General features: G+C 40.7%; 1 long non-coding RNA gene across 3 annotated transcripts in view; it reads left to right on the top strand.

Moving 5' to 3' along the window:
* Positions 1 to 21159, top strand: part of LOC130915665 (uncharacterized) — a 74806-nt gene that overhangs the window by 34468 nt on the left and 19179 nt on the right. For 2 of the 3 annotated variants that reach the window (XR_009063116.1, XR_009063118.1), the window contains exon 2: positions 11951 to 12099. This is a non-coding gene — a long non-coding RNA (uncharacterized LOC130915665). Of the gene's footprint in view, positions 1 to 11950; positions 12100 to 19620; positions 19707 to 21159 lie in introns of all 3 variants that reach the window. The other variant, XR_009063117.1, reaches the window with a different exon arrangement.

The following is a 21159-nucleotide window of genomic DNA, read 5'->3' as shown; positions in this document are numbered from 1 at the left end:
TTCAGAAACCGCAAAGACAACAAAATCCGTCGAGCTGCTGCCGATGTTTTGGTTTTCCTGCTTCTTCTATCCAGTTCAATGTCTTCTTTGTTTGTGCTCTGTAAGCATGCCAAAGATGAATTAAATTGTTTTCTGGCTTCTCTGTTTCTCCTTTTGACTAAATGGGAGACATTCAAGGGTCTTTACATCTTTGGGAGAAAAAAGGCAAGGAATGTATGTTTAGACTTCTTCTTTGAGTTGCCAGACATTTGCATTGTTTGTTGTTGAGATAATGTTAGAAAAAAGTCTTTGTTCCATGTGTAGAAGCTAATTGGCTTGAGGACATGGTTTGAGATCGTTTTCTATGGACATTCTGCAAATATGTTGCTAAAATAAGTTTATTTTTTCTTTTACTAGTTGCAGTAGTATCATTTATCATGGGAAAAAATATTTCAGTCATATAAAGAGGCAAATAACAACCCAAAAAATAAGAAAAAAATTAAAATTATTTTAATTGGGGCTAAAAAAAATATCTAGTTTACTACAGCATTGTCATTCAGTTCAAACACCCAAATATTTGACTTTTGCTTTTTAGCCATTTATTTGTGTTTTTACTTGTATTTCCTGTTTTAATGTCGTTTCTGTCTTGTTGGTTCTAATGTGACGCTTAAATATCAGTTCATTTGTTTGTTTTCTATTTCTTAATTTTGTCCTGCTGATTTTAACGCGATGTGTATCTCTTTGAATCATCTTGTGTTGAATTATGCTATGCAAATTAATTTGCTTTGTCTTAATATAAGTTGGATATTACAGAAATAAAAGTCACGTTTTAGGTAAAAAGTTGTATTTGGAGAATAAATGCGCAATATTATTAAGCATAAAGGCATGTTTTAGTAGATAAAATAGATTAATAAAAATAATTGCAATCTTTTAAAAAAGTTAAATTTTATTATGTCCCAAAAATGTTACTTGGAAATGTTTCTCGCTGTCAAAATAAAATTCAAATTGTTAATTTGCATTTTTCAAATGTAATTCTTAAATGTCATATTTCTGAAAAATCTTGATAAAATAATGATAGTAATAATGTTTTAAAATTCTGTCATAAAGTCAGAACCGCAAAACAAAACTGTTAGATGAAATACAAATGCGTAACATTGTTTTTCAGAGAATAGTTGCCAATGTTCACGTGGACACGGCCTCGAGGGTTGGGGAGGAAGCCGCGGGGGAGTCAGAGATGACGGGGGGTTGCTTTACCGGAGTTAAAAGGCGATGGCGGCTGACATGGATCGCATGCACCCTCCTGCGATCAAAGGCTGAGATGACTCAAGCGAATGTGAGGTGACGCCAGACAGCTTCAAAAGATGAAAAAGAAAAAAATATCAGCATGTGGCACTCGGCCAATCATAGAGGAGAGGTGAAGCCGGGGCGTCAAGACGGCTGAGATGGGTATGAAAAAAAAAAACCATAATTACGATGGGAATGTCATTCATGTTGAAAATGGGCTTTCACTTGTATCACACTTTTCTAACTTAACCTCATTGCCTGACATTGACATTGACAGAAATCCAATTCATTTAAACTGGAAGGACTGACATTCAGTGATCATGTTTCAGTGCCATTGACGGCGCTATACGTCCAATTCATTTTGATTGGAAGGCGCGAATGAACCTCCAAGTCAAAATGAATTGGGTGTATAGCCTCGTCAATACCAGTAAATAAGTTAAGGTTCATTACAGTTTTTCGCAAAATAAAAACGATATTTCATTGCTAAAGAGAATTATGCCATGATTTGTAATTTCCAATTCCATTTGTTTGTAGCACAACATGTTTAGTCCGAGAGAATCAAGAAGTAATTATGTGACTGTGTTAGGGTTACGTCTTGTGGCTTATATATTCCGTAAAAGTGTTTCAATTGCATTTTTGCGATATATTATGGTTAGCTAATGTTCAAACATTCGAAAAACCTCATCATGTCAAATCTTTTTTTAACGTACTTCGTTTATTAGTAGAAAGCAGCGAACAGGAAGGGGTTATGGGGGAACAGAAGAAAAGAAGGAGAGCGAGACAGAAGAAGCACAAACAACAACAAGAAATACATTGAACGCCTACGCTAATATGTTGGTGCTATATTGTTAGCTTGTTGTATTTCCGGTTGGCACCATGTGGGGGGCCTGATAACCAAGGAAAGGGGGGGGGGGGGTCTGAGAGATAAGTGATTGGGAGGGGTGGCGTGTACACAAATCAGTCATATGGTCTAGAACCCAGTTTTTCTGTGAATCCCTTGTGAATGTGAGTATGTTGGTATCCTATTCTATGCTGTCTCATCGCTAATCCTGACACCGAGGTTTCCTACTTGAGTGTGTCTAATTTCACCTAGTCATGCGTGAATCCCATCTAACATGTGATAGTCTCGCAGATGAGTGGAGGTGCCGTGTGGGCACCACCGCAGGGCCATGGCCCTACCCCAGGGGGTAATTGTTGAGTGTTCTTTTCAGGGGTAATGGAAACACATATAGTGTCTTATGGGCTAGACACACAGGAGGCGACGTCGGTTGCGTTCATTTTCAATACATTTTCTATGACACGAGTGCGAAGAGGCGAAAATCGCCAAATCGCTTGCGGTGAAGCAACAGGTGACGTTCGTCCACGTGAAATTTTGCGCTAGTGCACGTGCACACGTGGACCAGCGACGCGATATAAGAATAGGAAATGGTTCTATTTCTGTCGCTGTCGCCTGGCACTACAACCAATCACCAACAGATTTATTGATCGACAAATCACTTGCGAGGACACTGGCCAACTCGGAAATGGATATCCACATGCCGCACTTTCTCAACATGGAAATATGTATCATTTTAGCAAGGTACGGAGAGCATATCCTTTATGATACCTCTCGGCATGATTTTCAGGACGTGAATAAAAAGCAGCAATATGGGAAGTTATGATGATATTATACAGTGGGGCAAATAAGTATTTAGTCAGCCGCTAATTGTGCAAATTCTCCCACTTGAAAATATTAGAGAGGCCTGTAATTGTCAACATGGGTAAACCTCAACCATGAGAGGGAGAATGTGGGGAAAAAAACAGAAAATCACATTGTTTGATTTTTAAAGAATTTATTTGCAAATCATGGTGGAAAATAAGTATTTGGTCAATACCAAAAGTTCATCAATACTTTGTTATGTACCCTTTGTTGGCAATAACGGAGGCCAAATGTTTTCTGTAACTCTTCACATGCTTTTCACACACTGTTGCTGGTATTTTGGCCCATTCCTCCATGCAGATCTCCTCGAGAGCAGTGATGTTTTGGGGCTGTCGTTGGGCAACGCGGACTTTCAACTCCCTCCACAGATTATCTATGGGGTTGAGATCTGGAGACTGGCTAGGCCACGCCACGACCTTGAAATGCTTCTTACGAAGCCACTCCTTTGTTACCCTGGCTGTGTGTTTGGGATCATTGTCATGCTGAAAGACCCAGCCACGTCTCATCTTCAATGCCCTTGCTGAAAGGAGATTTTCACTCAAAATCTCTCGATATGTGGCCCCATTAATTCTTTCCTTTACACAGATAAGTCGTCCTGGTCCCTTTGCAGAAAAACAGCCCCAAAGCATGATGTTTCCACCCCTATGCTTCACAGTGGGTATGGTGCAATTCAGTATTCTTTTTCCTCCAAACATGAGAACCTGTGTTTCTACCAAAAAGTTCTATTTTGGTTTCATCTGACCATAACACATTCTCCCATTCCTCCTCTGGATCATCCAAATGCTCTGAAGCGAACCGCAGACGGGCCTGGACGTGTACTTTCTTCAGCAGGGGGACACGTCTGGCAGTGCAGGATTTCAGTCCCTGGCGGCGCATTGTGTTACTGATAGTAGCCTTTGTTACTGTGGTCCCAGCTCTCTGTAGGTCATTCTCTAGGTACCCCCATGTAGTTCTGGGATTTTTGCTCCCCGTTTTTGTTATAATTTTGATGCCACAGGGTGAGGAGGGAGTTGAAAGTCCATGTTGCCCCAAATCATCACTGCTCAACAGGAGATCTCAATGGAGGAATGGGCCATAATACCAGCAACAGTGTTTGAAAAGCTTGTGAAGAGTTACAGAAAACGTTTGATCTCCGTGATTTCCAAGAAAGGGTACATAACAAAGTATTGAGATGAACTATTGGTATTGACCAAATACTTATTTTCCACCATGATTTGCAAATAAATTCTTTAAAAATCAAACAATGTGATTTTCTGTTTTGTTTTTTCTCCACATTCTGTCTCTCATGGTTGAGGTTTACCCATGTTGACAATTACAGGCCTCTCTAATATTTTCAAGTGGGAGAACTTGCACAATTAGTGGTTGACTAAATACTTATTTGCCCCACTGTATATCGAGACTACGTGCGTTGTACCCGGGGGCGGCCGAGAGGCGGGCGGAGAGTCAGCTCGATCAACAGATCCAGGACTTTTTAACTCCAGCAACTTTAAGATACGCTATTGGAGCTGGAATTAGAACAGTGGGAGAAAGCCTGTCTGTAGGCCGCCGAGGGTTCGCGTAATGTCGGGTCAAAGTTTGGTGACGCTCTCAAGCCGCTCCGGAGCTCTCCGTCCGATGTCACATTCTCTTATGCTATTTTTTCTAATAATTTTATAAATTGTGAGCATGTTTTGCACATGCGCCAATCGTTTTAAATAAAACAAGAAATGGAATCATGTTGTCCAAATGTTTTATTGCGACTAATATCTGCAATAGAAAAGAATCACATAGTATTTTTGTTTATATGTACAGTTGTGGTCAAAAGTTTACATACACTTGTGAAGAACGTCATGGCTCTCTTGAGTTTCCAGTTATTTCTACAACTCTGATTTTTGTCCGATAGAGTGATTGGAGCAGATACTTCTTTGTCACAAAAAACATTCGTGAAGTTTGGTTCTTTTATGACTTTATTATGGGTTAACAGAAAAAGTGATCAAATCTGCTGGGTCAAAAATATACATACATGGATCTGAAAAAGCGAATCATTGACTTGAACAAGTCAGGAAAGTCACTTGGAGCCATTTCAAAGCAGCTGCAGGTCCCAAGAGCAACAGTGCAAACAATTGTTTGTAAGTATACTGTAAAGTGCATGGCACTGTTTTGTCACTGCCACGATCAGGAAGAAAACGCAAGCTATCACCTGCTGCTGAGAGAAAATTGGTCAGGAGGGTGAAGATTCAACCGAGAATCACCAAAAAGCAGATCTGCCAAGAATTAGAAGCTGCTGGAACACAGGTGTCATTGTCCACAGTCAAGCGTGTTTTGCATCTCCATGGACTGAGAGGCTGCCTTGCAAGAAGGAAGCCCTTGCTCCAAAAGCGGCACCTTAAGGCTCGACTGAAGTTTGCAGCTGATCACATGGACAAAGATAAGACCTTCTGGAGGAAAGTTCTGTGGTCAGACGAAACAAAAATCGAGCTGTTTGGCCACAATGCCCAGCAATATGTTTGGAGGAGAAAAGGTGAGGCCTTTAACCCCAAGTACACCATGCCTACCGTCAAGCACGGTGGTGGTAGTATTATGCTGTGGGACTGTTTTGCTGCCAATGGAACTGGTGCTTTACAGAGAGTAAATGGGATAATGAAGAAGGAGGATTACCTTCAAATTCTTCAAGATAACCTAACGTCATCAGCCCGAAGATTGGGTCTTGGGCGCAGTTGGGTGTTCCAACAGGACAATGACCCCGTGGCTCAGTGGTAGAGTAATTGTCCCCCAACCCGGAGGTTGTGGGTTCGATTCTTCACCCTGATGAACTCGTCTAAGTGTCCTTGAGCAAGACACTGAACCCCACGTTGCTCCTGGTGCTGTGTCACCAGTAGGTGAATGGTGAGATAGTGTAGAGCGCCTTGAAAGGTGGAAAAGCGCTATATAAGTGTAACACCATTATCATTTACCATTTACATCGAAAGTGGTAATGGAATGGCTAAATCAGACTAGAATTAAGGTTTTCGAATGGCTTTCCCAAAGTCCTGACTTAAACCCCATTGAGAACTTGTGGACAATGCTGAAGAAACAAGTCCATTTCAGAAAGGCATCAAATTTAACTGAACTGCACCAATTCTGTCAAGAGGAGTGGTCAAAGATTCAACCAGAAGCTTGTGGATGGCTACCAAAAGCGCCTAATTGAAGTGAAAATGGCCAAGGGACATGTTAGCAAATATTAGCACTGCTGTATGTATATTTTTGACCCAGCAGATTTGATCACTTTTTTCTGTTCACCCATAATAAAGTCATAAAAGAACCAAACTTCATGAATGTTTTTTGTGACAAAGAAGTATCTGTTCCAATCACTCTTATCAGAGAAAAATCAGAGTTGTAGAAATAACTGGAAACTCAAGAGAGCCATGACGTTCTTCACAAGTGTATGTAAACTTTTGACCACAACTGTATATACGTTGTAGTATTTCCTTGTAACAACAAAATCCGTGTCAACCCTTCTGCATTCGGCAAATGTAATATAATTTGTAATTTCACTTCATTTTGGTCACTCAAGTGCCCGGCGTATCAATCTATACCTCAGGTCAACACACAGGCTGACAGGTTCTTATCACTTCGTTGATCATTCGTAGACAAAATTATAAGAACAATCATACAATCTCATCTACGTCGTGCTGAATCCATTTTTGGAGATTCCGTGGGTTCCTCTGGCTTGATTTTGCAGTTTTAACTTTGTCAACACACTGCAAACTTCAACTGCAACTCAACAATGTTTTTTGTAAACCGGAATTTCGAAGCAGACATTTTCCAAGATAGTGCTGCCCATATTTCACTACGGGTACTTGTCTGTCTAAGGTCATAGAATTATGAGAAATATTGTTTCAAACAGCATTTAATCAAAACAAATCTTAATTTTAAGATTGAAGCTGCGATAGAGCGAAAAGTTTTTTATCATTATTTTTACAATAATGCCACAGTATTACTTGTACAACAAGGTCATAGAATTATGAGAACAATGTTGAAATGATCATTTTCATCCTCAAAGAAAAAAAGAGGACGTTTACACTAGAACAGCATAGAAAGATGATTAGAATCCACGCAAAGCTCCTCAAAAATTCGAGGAAATCAATTAAGTTTAACAGCCCAGTCATTTAAAAAAAAAAGACAACATGACCTCATCAGCGGGGGTAGCGAGGCCTTTGTGTCCTTGCACTTTCATTAAGATGAAAGACCTTATGTCTTGGAAGTTTTAGTCGTTTGTTTGCACCACAAATCAGCAATTAAGTGGCCACTGTGCTTTGGCATCAGTGTCCTCTCTCATTGAACTTAAATAAGAGCAAAACCTCTTTTTTTCCCTGCTGCTGCATGACAGCCTCAGTCATGGTAGTGGCAATGTGGCCCAAAGTGACCTTGACAATCTATTTAGGACCGTATAATGCTTGCAGTTGTTTGACAGTTTTTTTGCTTTGATTGTTTGTTTGGGTGAAAATAGATGAAAGCAAGTGTTTTGATTTATGTACCAACTCTGCTGAAATTTGGAATCCATTTTGTATAGACCATAACATCAAAAGTACTTCCTGGTACCAAAAACTCAAGAATTGCCTCTGTAAATAAACCATTCCAATTTACAAGTCATATGAACAAGGAAAACAGGGTAAAGTAAGCTCCAAAGTTCATTTTTATTTTATTTTTTTTCCGCTAAATCAGAAATAAACTGAAAATGGAACAAACCTTGTAAACAGATTTCGTTTGAGTTCATAACATCCTTTGTTAAAAGAGAAAATCATAAGTATCAGCAATTTTCTGTACGAACGCTTTGTGCCTTTACTTGTTCATCAGCAATGTGTGACTTTAGGATGTCGAGTTGGAATATCGCGTGCTTCTGATGAAGTCAGTTCATTATTTAAGGCAGATGTGCACTGACACGTCTAATTACCAATCTTCTCATATGCGTCTGCATGTGTGTCTGTATGTGTGTGTATGTGTGAAAGGCTAAAAATCACGTAGAAAGACAGAAGTGATCCACTGTGACACCAGGTCGTCAAGTTGTGCCAGAAGAAATAATCGAGAAGCGGCAGTGATTCATTATTTCTCGGCTTGTGATCTCCCAGGAAGCCATTTTTTTCGCCCCGCAATTCCAAATGTATGACTTTTCTCTTTGTCTTTCGCTGCCAAATTCACTCGTTCATCAAGCCTTGCCATCAATCAAACGTCCATATCTGGGATCGTGCAATGATGTGACACCCAAGGGAGAGGATGAGCTCATTCTTCGTTCTCTTTTTAATTCATTTTGCCTCACTCATTTAGCCTACAAAGCCGACGCAAAGGAAAAACAGATGCTAATGCAATTTTACTTGAAGATTTAGGGATGAGCGTTCTCAAGCCATGAAGGCGGAGCTAGAGTCGGAACTATACTGTAAGTTACTGTAAGAGTGTTAAGGCTACTTTGGTGTCAGTCGTTGTGTTACAAGATGCAATGTGAAAGACAAAGGATCAGCCCAGTGACACACTTCGGAATGTCTCAATGGAGCTCAAACAATTCTGCGGGGCTTGAGTTTGACCAAATTTGACAGCGATGAAAAATACACTCGTTGCTTACCCACAAATTTTCCCAGATCGATGGGTTGTTTTGGTGATGGTGGAAAACTCCGCAATTCCACAAGAGTGTTAGAATTGTCCGCTTGCAGCCTTTGAACAACATTTTTTTCAACGCAGAATTCGAGTGCAGTCTTCTACTGTAGACAGACTCTCCCTGACTTTTGTGTCACTTGTCAAAAGCTGAAGCAGACAACAACAACTAGCGAAACCTCGAGTTTCTATTTTTGTAGCTGCTTGTGTTTGTAGACTGATTTCTGTCACTCTAGTTTCTTTCTCTAGAACAGGGGTCATGAATTAAAAATCCCCTGGGTCCGAAATTAAAAAATTACAACAATCTCTGGTCCGGAAATATTTTTAATGCTTCTTTTTTTCCCAAAAAATACAAACGGATCTATGCGTGGCCATGCTGATAATTACAACATTCAAAAATGTAAAAGAAATATAAAAAATACATTTATAGTAAGTAATAAATAGTATTTAATATTCATTCATTCATAATAAATAATGAAGCGATCATATCGAGCCCTTAATTCCGCTATTTTTTGAGAACGGATGGTAGAGTTCAAAGGAAACTTTGCGAAAAAGCTGCGTGCTTCGTTTCATAGTGCCTTTTCAAATGGTTGCTTTTTACAAGCTTTTCCGTTGTTCGGCCATTCCTTACTAAGCGGCAAACGTCTACACAACGCTCAACGCCCTTGCGCAAGCATCCGCACGCATGTGCCCACCGGTTAGAAGCGGCGAGTACTCACTATTTTTGTTTTTATTTGGTTTTTTAGAACCTTTTCATTGCCTCAAAAATACTTTTTGCATGTATTACCCTCTCATACTTTTAACTATTGTGTTTTTTTGTGTTAGCTTTGAAGCAGTTGACCACATTAGTCACGTAGCGTATTTAAACCAACCTTATTTGGTATAACTGCATTTAAGTATTTTCTTAAAGGGATCCTCTATTTTTAAGACAAGTAATTCTTATAAGATACATGTTAGTATGAGTTATAATAATTTGATGTTAAAACCCTTCTTAATGTTTTTGTTTTAATAAAGTTTGTAAAATTATTTTAAGTGATAGGTCGCCATTCTCGTTACGTTGCAGTGCCCCGTTGACGAAATTCCAGGTTGTCATTCGTTAGCTTTCCCAACATGTCGTCAGTTCTACCCTTCCTATTTGAACCAGATCTGAAAAGTGAAGCGCAGGACAGCACTGTCGGTCGTTCACAAGACGAGCTTCAGGGAAAAATGCGTGCAGCAAATACCTGATAAGACAAAAGTTGGGCAAAACTGGTGATGCGAGAGAGTCCTGTTGGGAACTCCGGTTGGGAGCGAGAATGTATGATGTCCGGTTTTATTAGCAGATATTTGAGGTAAGCATATTGCGTTTTCAAACTTATCCCAATATAACTATGTAGATTGTTAGCATCCAGAGCTGTTGTGTGCTTTACATACAGTACAGGCCAAAGAGCACACCTTGTGTAATCCAGGTCTTGTACATTGTAACACGTGGTAGCTAGGATACGTGTATAAAAGTACCAAAAAGGGGAGAAGCTTCCACTTATGCACATTTATTCACAAAAAACAATATTTCCACCTTGACCACTCTTCACTCGGGAGCTCAGCAGTACGCAAACACGCATTCCCTGACGAACTCCAAAATTGTTGTAAGGTCCACATCAGAGTCACTGTCGTCACTGTAGCGTGCCATAGTGCTTTAATTATTTAGTATGATTTGGGGAAAACTCCCACGAAGCCGCGATCAAGCTGTCGATTCCACACAATAGACTGATCCGAAAAGCCGCTGTGGGACCGACGAATAAAAATAAATGGACAGATTCAAAACCATTATTGCAGACGCAATGGGACCGTCGGATCCAGAAAATAGACGGATCCCTTACTTGACTGAGGATTCAGGAAAAATGTTCGGGCGCCAGTTGTAACGCGTGGTGGGTAGGATACGTGCATACAGGGACCAAAAAGGGGGAGAAGCTTCCACTTATGCACATTTATTCAATAAAAATAATCATTCCACCTTGACCACTCACTTCACTTCCCTTGTTTCCATTTGACTGGAAATTGCATCCAAAAGCAGCACATCGTGGCATTTTACTTCGCAAGTTTAGGCAGCAATAAGCAATTGTTGAACACGCTACACATTTGGAAAGATACCAATTACGTCATCACTGCGAGCCCGCAAACCATGGCGCCAACTAGCGGTCAAAATATGGACTAAATATTATAAAATATTACCATTGATTTAACATTTTATGTGATTCTAACAACATATTTTAGTACAAGAGAACAATTGCGGTTTATTAGAGCCTACATATATTTAAATCAGAGGATCACTTTAAGGCATTTTTAGTACGTTCTACCTGTATGCATCGAAACAAAACAAGTTTAGCGTGCATGGTAGTACTTTGGGTGTCAAATTCGACTAATGTTGGACGTTTCGCCGATCTAGCAGATTTTGGCAGAACACTGTCTCTGAACAGATGAGGCATAGCGGTCTTGTGCTGCCGTCAGGTAAAATGAACAAAAATGTGTTGGTCTACTCCTCCTTAAACACTTTGTTTTCTGCAGCAATCTTGCGTAGTATTGAGCACGCCATTTGCCGTACCTTTTCGCCTCTTCCTCCAACTTCATTCGGCTCAGTTTTTGGCTGTCACTCCGCGGTCTGGAAAGCGAGTGTGAGACATGCTGTTCTAAAAATAACTTTCAAATGCTTCACTCCCATTGGCTGGCTCACGCGCGTCACCGCTAAGGTTTTTGTTTGTTGCCCTCCTCCGCTCTGCAAACCCGCAGAAAAAAAAGATTTTTGTTGTTGCAATGTGTATTAGTCCGGACAGCTCGAGATCCGGTCCAGACGGCTTGGGGGTCCGGAACCGGACCGAGGTCCGCGGTTCTGTGACCTCTGCTCTAGAAGCAGCGGGTGCCACTGAGCCCCTCTACCACAAAGCACTCACAGGCAGACACACTTTGAGCTTCCCCTCATTGAAATACCAGTATCTGCCATGAGTACTGTAGTACACTGGGGAAAGAATGTGCCATGCATCCTTTAGTCAGACTATTTAATTAAAACCCTAACACAAAAATATGTACTAAGTCTTAAAGTATACAAAATAAAAGATGTTAAAACATTTCAAATTGGACGCTTTCTCCTCTAAGATAGACATTCAGTTGAAAAAACAACTTGGGGTAACGTAGGGGCTAATCCTCAGACATGTACAGTACATAAAAGCCACTTGTGTACATGTGGTGACAGAGTCCATTATGTTGAGTTAACCTTGGTTTTGCTTCACTTCAAGGGGGAGTAATTAATGCCTCACTAAGTGCATTGGCCCTTTTTATTGAGCCATGGCTAAGTGGTGGCCCCCTCCCTTTATTTTATTTTTTTAACAGGAGTCTATATGTGCTTTTTAGGGGTTGGCGGTGGTGGGATTGGCCCAACTACACAAGGCGAGTGACAGTGATGAATGAAGCCTTTGCACGCAGTGAGCCCCTTGCATCGCATCATCACAGGCAAAGAGAGGCGGACGGAAGGTGTTTTTTTTTCCCCCTTCTTTCTGCTGGTAGGTGATGAAGCGGCAAGGAGAGCACATACCGTAATGCTTTCGGGTGACCTCTCGTGTTCTCGCACACCGCAACATGTTTGCTGTTACATTCGTGTTAACACTAACTCCTTACTGCGTGACAGAACCACTTGTCATTGCACTTGTATGTTTTTTTTCCCTTTCGCCCCTACGTAAACACAACTTTGCTGCCAGATTCAAAATACTCAAGTACATACCTCACCTGGAGCACCCGTGCCCCCCCACATTTAATGACTTTTTCCCTTCAGGGTGCTTGTATGGAGCATTTCATCATACGGTCTACTTGTTACTCGCTGTTAGTGATAGACATAGATTGGGGCTATTTATGTTAGGCAATTTGTACCTGAATTATAGGTCTATAGACCCTACTCACATGACGTCACAACCACGCCTCCGCGCCATATTGTCCGTCAACTCGTCGGGTTTAAGCATTACCGCTACGTAAATTCCTCCTATTATGGCGTGTTTTTCTGCTCGTTAACATTAATAATCAAAATGGTGAAGGCGTGTGTGGCGGTTGGTTGCAGTAACAGAGAAGATAGACGGAGAGACTTGAAGTTATACCGTATTCTGAGAGACCCGGAGAGGAGAGCGAGATGGACTGCTGCAATTCGACGAGAAAACTGGGCACCAAACGATCACCACAGATTATGTAGTAGTCATTTTATATCTGGTAGGATGCATTTAATATATATTTAGAGGGTTTGGGGTTAACAAGCTTAATTAAGATCATTGCAAGGCTAATCGTCGACAACATACAGTTTCAAATTCAAGATGTTTATTTCTTCCGCCATCATTATTTTTTGAATAATATTTAGCTGGTACCAAGTGAAAGACGCTGGCCTCGTCTCCGGATCATCAGTTAAACAGGTGTGTCCAAACTTTTTGCAAAGGGGGCCAGATTTGGTGTGGTAAAAATGTGGGGGGCTACCTTGGCTGATTTACGTAGAACAATATATTTAAACACATTTTAGCAAGCCCTTCTGTGTGTCACATTTGCTCTATTATAATTTTTTAAATTCATAATTTCAACAATCTCGCTTTTGTGGCGTTCTCTTTCGACACTCGGGCTCTTGCGAAATACTGCTGCTGTGAAATTAAACTAGCTTCAAGTTGCTGCGTAGCTTTCTCGCTGCGTATCTTCCTTGTAATGTTGTCGTACATGTCAGCGTGTCTTGTTTGCTAATATTGCGTCACATCGAACTTTTTGAAAACAGTGACTGTCTCTTTGCAAATGAGGCAGACACAGTTGTTGCGTTTTTTTTTTAAAAAATAGTCCAATATCCACCTATCCTTGAAGCGTCGGCCATCGCAGTCAACTTTTTTTTTATTGATTGTCGCCGTTTTAGAAAATTGGAAGTCAAGGGTCACACGGGATAATGTTGCTTAGAGTGCTGCTCTTAAAGTTTTTCAAACTTTCGTGAGAATAGGCTGAGTTTCTGTGGACAAGATAGTTGTAGATATCAGGGTAGCAGATGTCAGGCAGAGACGGCGAAGACAGCGGGCCGAAAAATATCGATTTAGGCATCATATAGACCCTACTCACCTACGTCACAAAATGACGTGTCGCTGTATCCGGCCGCCATATTGTCCGTATTTTTTAGACCTATTCTCATTGTTTTCAATTAGTTATAGAGCAATTCATGGAAGCCTCGGTGTTATCTGACACCGTAAACTCATTGGATGCGTTGCATAAAAGGCGTTATGTGGAAAAGCTTCAGTTTATCCATTCGCCAGATCCATATTTGATGCCTAAATTGATGTTTTTCGACCCGCTGTCTTTGCCGTCTTTGCCTGACCCTGATATTTACAACTATCTTGTCCACACAAAATCAGCCTATTCTCACGAAAGTTTGAAAAACTTTAAGAGCTTGGAGGCTTATAAATGCTACGTTGCTGGTTGGGTGAAACAGGTCCTCGTACACGAAAATTCGGCAGGAATCTTGTGCTCGGGAAGGTGAGTTACGAAATTTTCAATTAAAAATCTTTTGTTCTTGCTAACATCCACTGTCAAGTCTAATGTATTTCATGTCATTTGTCAATGGAGCTAGGGCTTTTAATGTTTATATGGTTTAGCGATAGCACTCTCACTGTATACATATATAATATGTAATAAATATGAAGTGCGATAGCACTACTCCAGATTGTCCCTAGTTGAATTTATTTTTTGGCTTTTGACCTCAATAGTGAAATTGTAAATTAATTGTATGACAACTGTCTGATTATCCCCTTATAATTATATATTTTCAGGTAGTTCATTCACAACGTCTGAGTGTATGTTGTCGGCGATTAGCCTAGCAATGATCTTAATTGTGGTTCTCAGCCCAAAACCCTCTAAATATATATTAAATGCATCTTACCAGATATAAAATGACTACTACGTAATCTGTGGTAGTCGTTTGGAGCCCAGTTTTCTCGTCGAATTGCAGCAGTCAATCTCGGTCTCCTCTCCGGGTCTCTCGGAATACGGTAAAAATTCAAGTCTCTCCGTCTATCTTCTCTGTTTTTGCAACCGACCGCCACACACGACTTCACCATTTTGATTATTAATGTTAACGAGCAGAAAAACACGCCATAATAGGAGGAATTTACGAAGCGCTAATGCATTAACATGACTAGTATCCGGACAACATGGCGCGGGGGCGTGGCTGTGACGTCACGTGAGTAGGGTCTATAGAATAATTATCATTTATTGTGCTATCATAGGTTTTCGCTCTGCCAACAGACTCAAATATGAATGGGATTAGAGGATTTGTCGTATATATTTTACGAGCGATGATTTATACATGTGTCCAGTCCTATATCCAATGCGTGATATGTTTTTTATTATAAAAGAGTACTCACTCAGGCCATTTCGAGCTTGGCTGCTCCCCTCCTTAGCTTAGCCTGGGGTGGTGGGGTGGTCTCATCAGTGCCAGTCATCGTCCTCTTTCTTGATATCTCGGGACATTTAGGTGGCTGCGTGTGTATGGTGGGCACCGCATCTGCTCTCAGCAGCAATTTCTTACCAAAACCTGATTTAATTTGTCCATTGTTCGAATAGCTTTCAGGTGTAAAATGCGCAAAAACTGTGCCGGAGGCTGGGTCTGCAAAATTAGCCCTCTTTGCACAGAAGAACTTTACTCATTGTCTGCGTAGTCCAGCTCTTTTTCTCGCGTTCGGAAACTCATGGGTACTACGTTGCGACAAATGGCTATTTGTACACCACATAGCATGACAGGTTTGAACCATTTTAGCGATTTTTTTGATAAAACACGAACGCAACTCTCTCGTCGATAAACAACGATGGCACCTGCCTCGACCTTTTGTTTCCTGGCTGCGACGTCAAAGCCCCATTCGGCTGTTTCCGGAATACTTTCGGAAATGTTCGTAATTTTCGATCTATTTTCGATAATTGCTCATGAATGTATTTTTTTTGTTAACTTTATTACTATTTGTTATCTTGCCACATAACGGTTCTATTGATATCTCACACCCCCTTAGTATTATCATTCTCTTTAAATCCCTGAATTCGTTATAGATATGGACACGAAACAGTCTTGATTCTTGGTTAAAAGGAAAAAAATGTGCAGTTAGCATTTATTTTACGTAAATATGTCGAAGTATGATGCTAGTCTATTAGTCAATGTGGAGGCCGCCTTATGTAAACAGAGATTTTCTGTTGAAAATTCTTGTGAATAAACGCTTAAATCCCTGAATTCTAAATAGATGCGGATGTAAAGCAGTCTCGATTCTTGGTTAAAAGCAAAAATAAAAAATGTGCAGTTGGCATTTATTTTACATAAAATATGTTGAAGTACAATGCTAATCTGTTAGTCAATGTGGCGGCCGCCTCATGTAAACAGAGCTTTTCTGGTAAAAATTCTTGTGAATAAACGCTTAAATCCCTGAATTCTTTATAGATATGGATGTAAAACAGTCTCGATTCTTGGTTAAAAGCACACACAAAAAAAGTGCAGTTAGCATTCATTTTACATAAATATGTCGAAGTATGATGCTAGTCTGTTAGTCAATGTGACGGCCGCGTTATGTAAACAGAGCTTTTCCGGGGAAAATTCTTGTGAATACATGCTTAAATCCCTGAATTCTGTATATACTATTATATGGACGTAAAACAGTTTCATTCTCGGTTAAAAGCACAAAAAAAAAAAAAAAAAGTGCAGTTAGCATTTATCTTACGTAAATATGTCGAAGAATGATGCTAGTCTGTTAGACAATGTGGCAGCAGCCTTACAACAAAGAGCTTTTTACCTTGAAAATTCTTTGTGAAAAAACGAAAAATATAATAATTACCTTGAATCCTCGAACAAATCACTCCTGAGACAATCCTTCCTGGTTGTATGCGGTACAGCTTTCGTTCTTTTTCAACCTAAATCCGGCGTTGGATCGCTGCATGTGTCGCTGCGACTGACTGCGGATAACTGAAGCGGATTGTGGGATGGCCCCCTACTTGAAGATGTGGCGCAGTGAAGGTGGAATCTGACCAGTCAATATCATTATAAAGTCTATAGTCTATCATATAAGTTTGAGAAGAATCAAAACTATTTTTACTGGTATAAAAGGCAGAGGGAATTGCCATAATGGATTACCAAAAGTGCCAGACAGATTAAGATAAAAAATAAGAACCAAAATGACGCATGAGAACCACAGCAGTTTACTGACCTGTGTTAGAAGAGCCGCTGAAAACCCAATAGAATAAGATAATTCAATTCCATCAGTTGTTTGACAGGAATTAGGGTTAGGTTGGCACAGGAAATGACGTTAATGTTATCGGTTCACTGACTAAAGTTAATGGATTTACCGGAAACACGGCAAACGCAGATGATTTGGTTGTATCGGTTCGCTGACTGTAGTTAGCCGACTCAATGGACACATCACAGAGTCAGATGATTTGGTGCCTCACTGAGTCAAATTTGCAGGCACACAGGAAATATAGTAGAGTCAGATGATTTGGTTTTATTGCTTTACTGACTTAATTTAACTGAATCACCACCAGTGATTTAGTTGTACTGTCTACTACTGTTAGTGGACTCAGATGATTCAATTTTGTAATCTCATCCAAGTTATCACAGGAAGCACACCATCAGATAGCAAGATAGGGTAACCTGTATCATTTCCAGATTGGGGAAAGTTTTCAAAATATAAAATCCCTTGGTGTCCTCGAACTATTAACATTTCAGTTGACAAGGAAACACGCCGATGCGCGTGCGCACGTCTGTAATATTGGATTGCCACATGCATCTAGATTCAAAAACATGGATGTATGATTCACTGACAACCCTACATGGCGTACAGCAAGCAACACGTTTGTTACGTGCCAGAGGCACCATAACGAAGAGAAAAATGGCCGGGCGTGGTACAAATGAGGGCGCTGAGAAGGGGTTGTAGAAAAAAGTTTGGATAACACAATTTTATTGCCAACCAAAAATCAAAATGTGCAAAAGTAAGTAGTAGTTACAAAAAAATAAATGGCAACATAACTAACAAAAACATAACTGAACCCAAATTGGTTAGCTGGCAGCAGGCAGAATCCACTGCTCCCCCTCAGGCTGGCCGGCCAGTCTTATATACAGGGCTGATGACAATTAGCGGCAGCTGGGCGACCTGAAGAGAGAAAATGAGGGAGAGTGACAGAACTACGGCCGTAACAACGTCACCTCCGCTCATTAATATTCATGACGTTAGCTACTGTTGCTAGGGGGGACACGCCACCATTTGTCCCTAATAGGAAATGAATGGAAATCGTGTACAAAGATGTTTACAGAGCTAAACCTACAAATTCTCTCCGAAAATTATGTCCCTGGTGCCAAATTCACTGGCAAAGATGTGGAAGAACATAAAAATTTTCTGTTAAGATGGCTTGGGTGTCGAGGGCTGAAAAAGATGAAAAACAAAAACCGAGTCAACCTAACTCTGATCACTGTAATTCCCTTGAGGGTGGGGGAAAGGCCAAATTAAACCAGAGGCGTGTGCGGTACAGATCCGCCAAGATATAGCATCGGAGCCAATCCGTTTCCATTTTATCATATTGTATAAATTATACCAGCCGCATATGCATATTGACTACGAACCAGCTCCAACGTACCAGGAGCCCGCCGGATGTTTTGGGTTATTTTTTATTTTTGGCGGAGACGCATCCGTCAAAATGAGCGTAGCCAGGCCTGGAATCAACAGGTCATGTTTTAAACACCAGCGAACATGGATGATGAACGATTCATTATGGAGGTGGAAAGTCACAAAGTGATTTATGACAGCAGATCATTTTTATAAGGGCACCTTTAAAAATGAATCTGCATGGAACGCCATAGCAGAAGCTATGAGGAGGTACTGTGACTTATGCAAGTTATGTAATTTAAAATGGTAATTAAATAGTAGAGAACGGGTTGTGGACGTGGTTGGGGTGTCACAAACCAGGGGAAAAAATGTCAATCACCGTGAAAAACCGCAGTTGTGCGCAACCAGTATGGTTTGTTCTATTTTTGACGTACGGTGGAGCATGCAGTCAACACGGAGCTTGACGGATCCGTACCGCAAACGCGTCCAGTGTAATTTGACCTGAACCCTTCTGACATGAATCTCCCGATTCAAGGTAAAGGCTGATGAACGCAGACTCGGGCCCGCCAGTAATGGACCTTAAGTGCTTCTTTCATCTGGCCCACGACGAGAGCAGGAATGCAAATGTGTTGTTATTCTTCGTGTTGCGTGTCTTTGCCAGCTGAGCTTTGAGTGTGAGACAAGGAGAATTACAGTGATGCTTGATAACTGTCATTGTGAAGTTCAGGTATTATGATTCATCATCATCACAAGGGGGATGGCTCATCTCGTGCACGCTGCAACAGTGGTGTACTGAATTTAGCTACATCTGCATGAAGAGTACTGATTGATTAATACAGTCTTGGCTCTTAGGTTTTATTGACTATTGAAGATTCCATTGTGGACGTAAGATTGCATCTGATTGAACAAAAGTGGGTCAGAGCATCAGTCATGTGCTGGATATGTTTGCAGAAGCAAAGGTTGAGGAAGGGAGCATTTCTGCCGTACTCGCAGAAGTTGTGATAATACTGGCGGATATGGTATTCAAGATAAAAGTGGAAGAAAAGGTGAACATTTCAATCTGTTCTTGGGATCGGCACTATTTTTTTTTGCACTTAAATTTTTGGGGGTATGAGGATTGTGAATTAATCATCTTACCAGGTGTCATGATCGTGTTTCTGTATTTCAATAAATCTGAATAACTCATTCCTGACCGCCCATTTATCAATCAATAACACAACTGACTTGCTATGGTGCTTCTGGCACGCATCCATTACGGTACGGTCAAGGTTGACAACAAGACCTCCCAGCCATTTCAAAAATCCTGCTCCAACATTACTCATGTTCCAGTTGCTGAAGATAGATTTTGGCGTCGGTGATGGATGAGAATAGCGAGAAGCGAAGCCATCTGCAAAGAGATAAGCTTTAGCTTGACTGTCTTCTCGCCATCTATGATGTTTATCACAGGGGAAACGCTGGTTCGGTTCATCCACGGATTAAACAGTGATAGAGGCCCTGATCAATTTTATCTGTGAGCAACAGGGTATTCAAAGGTATGTTTACACAGCAACAGCAAGAAAAATGTTGGTTATCGGAAGCAGCATATTCTCTCTCTCTCACTGTACGTGTTTAGATGATTTAAAATGTAATGATATACAGTCGTACCTCAACTTACAAAATTAATTGGTTCTGGAAGTAGTTTCTTTACTTGAAAATTAGGTTTTTCCATATAAATGCATTAATCTGTTACAAACCCAACAAAATTCACATATATACTGCTGGCCAAAAGTATTGGCACCCCTACAATTCTGTCAGATAATGATCAGTTTCTCCCAAAAATGATTGCTATAATATCTTCATTTATTTTGCTTGCAATTAAAAAACACAAAAGAGAATGGAAAAAATATCATTATCATTATACACAAAACTATAAAAATGAAAAGTATTGGCACACTCAGCCTAATTCTTGGTAGCACAACCTTTAGACAAAATAACTGCAAACAACGGCTTCCAGTATCCATCAATGAGTTTCTTACAATCCTCTGCTGGAATTTCATACCATTCTTGGCCAACCACTCCAGGTCTCTGATATTTGAAGGGTGCCTTCTCCAAACTGCCATTTTCAGATCTTTCCACAGGTGTTCGATGTGATTCAGGTCTGGACTCATTGCTGGCCACTTTAGAAGTCTCCAGTGCTTTCTCTCAAACCATTTTCTAGTGCTTTAAGAAGTGTGTTTTGGGTCATTGTCCTGCTGGAAGACCCATGACCTCTGAGGGAGACCCAGCTTTCTCACACTGGGCCCTACATTATGCTTCAAAATTTGTTGGTAGTCTACAGACTTCATAATGCCATGCACACGGTCAAGCAGGCCAATGCCAGAAGCAGCAAAACAACCCCAAAACATAGGGAACCTCTGCCATGTTTGACCGTGGGGACCGTGTTCTTTTCTTTGAAGGCCTAGTTTTTTCCCCTTTATACTCTATGTTGATTTTCCCAAAAAGCTCTACTTTTGTCTCATATGACCAGAGAACATTCTTCCAAAATGTTTTGGCTTTCTCGGGTAAGTTTTGGCAAACTCCAGCCTGGCTATTTATGTCTCTGGGTCAGAAGTGAGGTTTTCCTGGGTATCCTACCATAGAGTCCGTTTTCATTCAGATGTTGACGGATTGACACTGTTGTATCCTCGGACTGCCGGACAGCTTGAACTTGTTTGGATGTTAATCTAGGTTCTTTATCGACCATCCGCACAATCTTTAGTTGAAATCTCTCGTCAATTTTTCATTTCCGTCCACATCTAGGGAGGTTAGCCACAGTGCCATGGGCTTTACACTTATTGATAACACTGCGCACGGTAGACACAGGAACATTAAGGTCTTTGGAGATGGACTTGTAGCCTTGAGATTGGCCATGCTTCCTCACAATTTTGCTTCTCAAGTCCTCAGACAGTTCTTTGGTCTTCTTTCTTTTCTCCATGCTCAATATGGTATGCACAAGGACTCTGGACA

This window comes from Corythoichthys intestinalis, chromosome 5 (assembly GCF_030265065.1).
Source record: "Corythoichthys intestinalis isolate RoL2023-P3 chromosome 5, ASM3026506v1, whole genome shotgun sequence".
In the NCBI taxonomy this organism is placed as follows: domain Eukaryota; kingdom Metazoa; phylum Chordata; class Actinopteri; order Syngnathiformes; family Syngnathidae; genus Corythoichthys; species Corythoichthys intestinalis.
The sequence above is the reverse complement of the archived record's forward strand: the minus strand, read 5'-3'. Positions and strand labels throughout refer to the sequence as shown.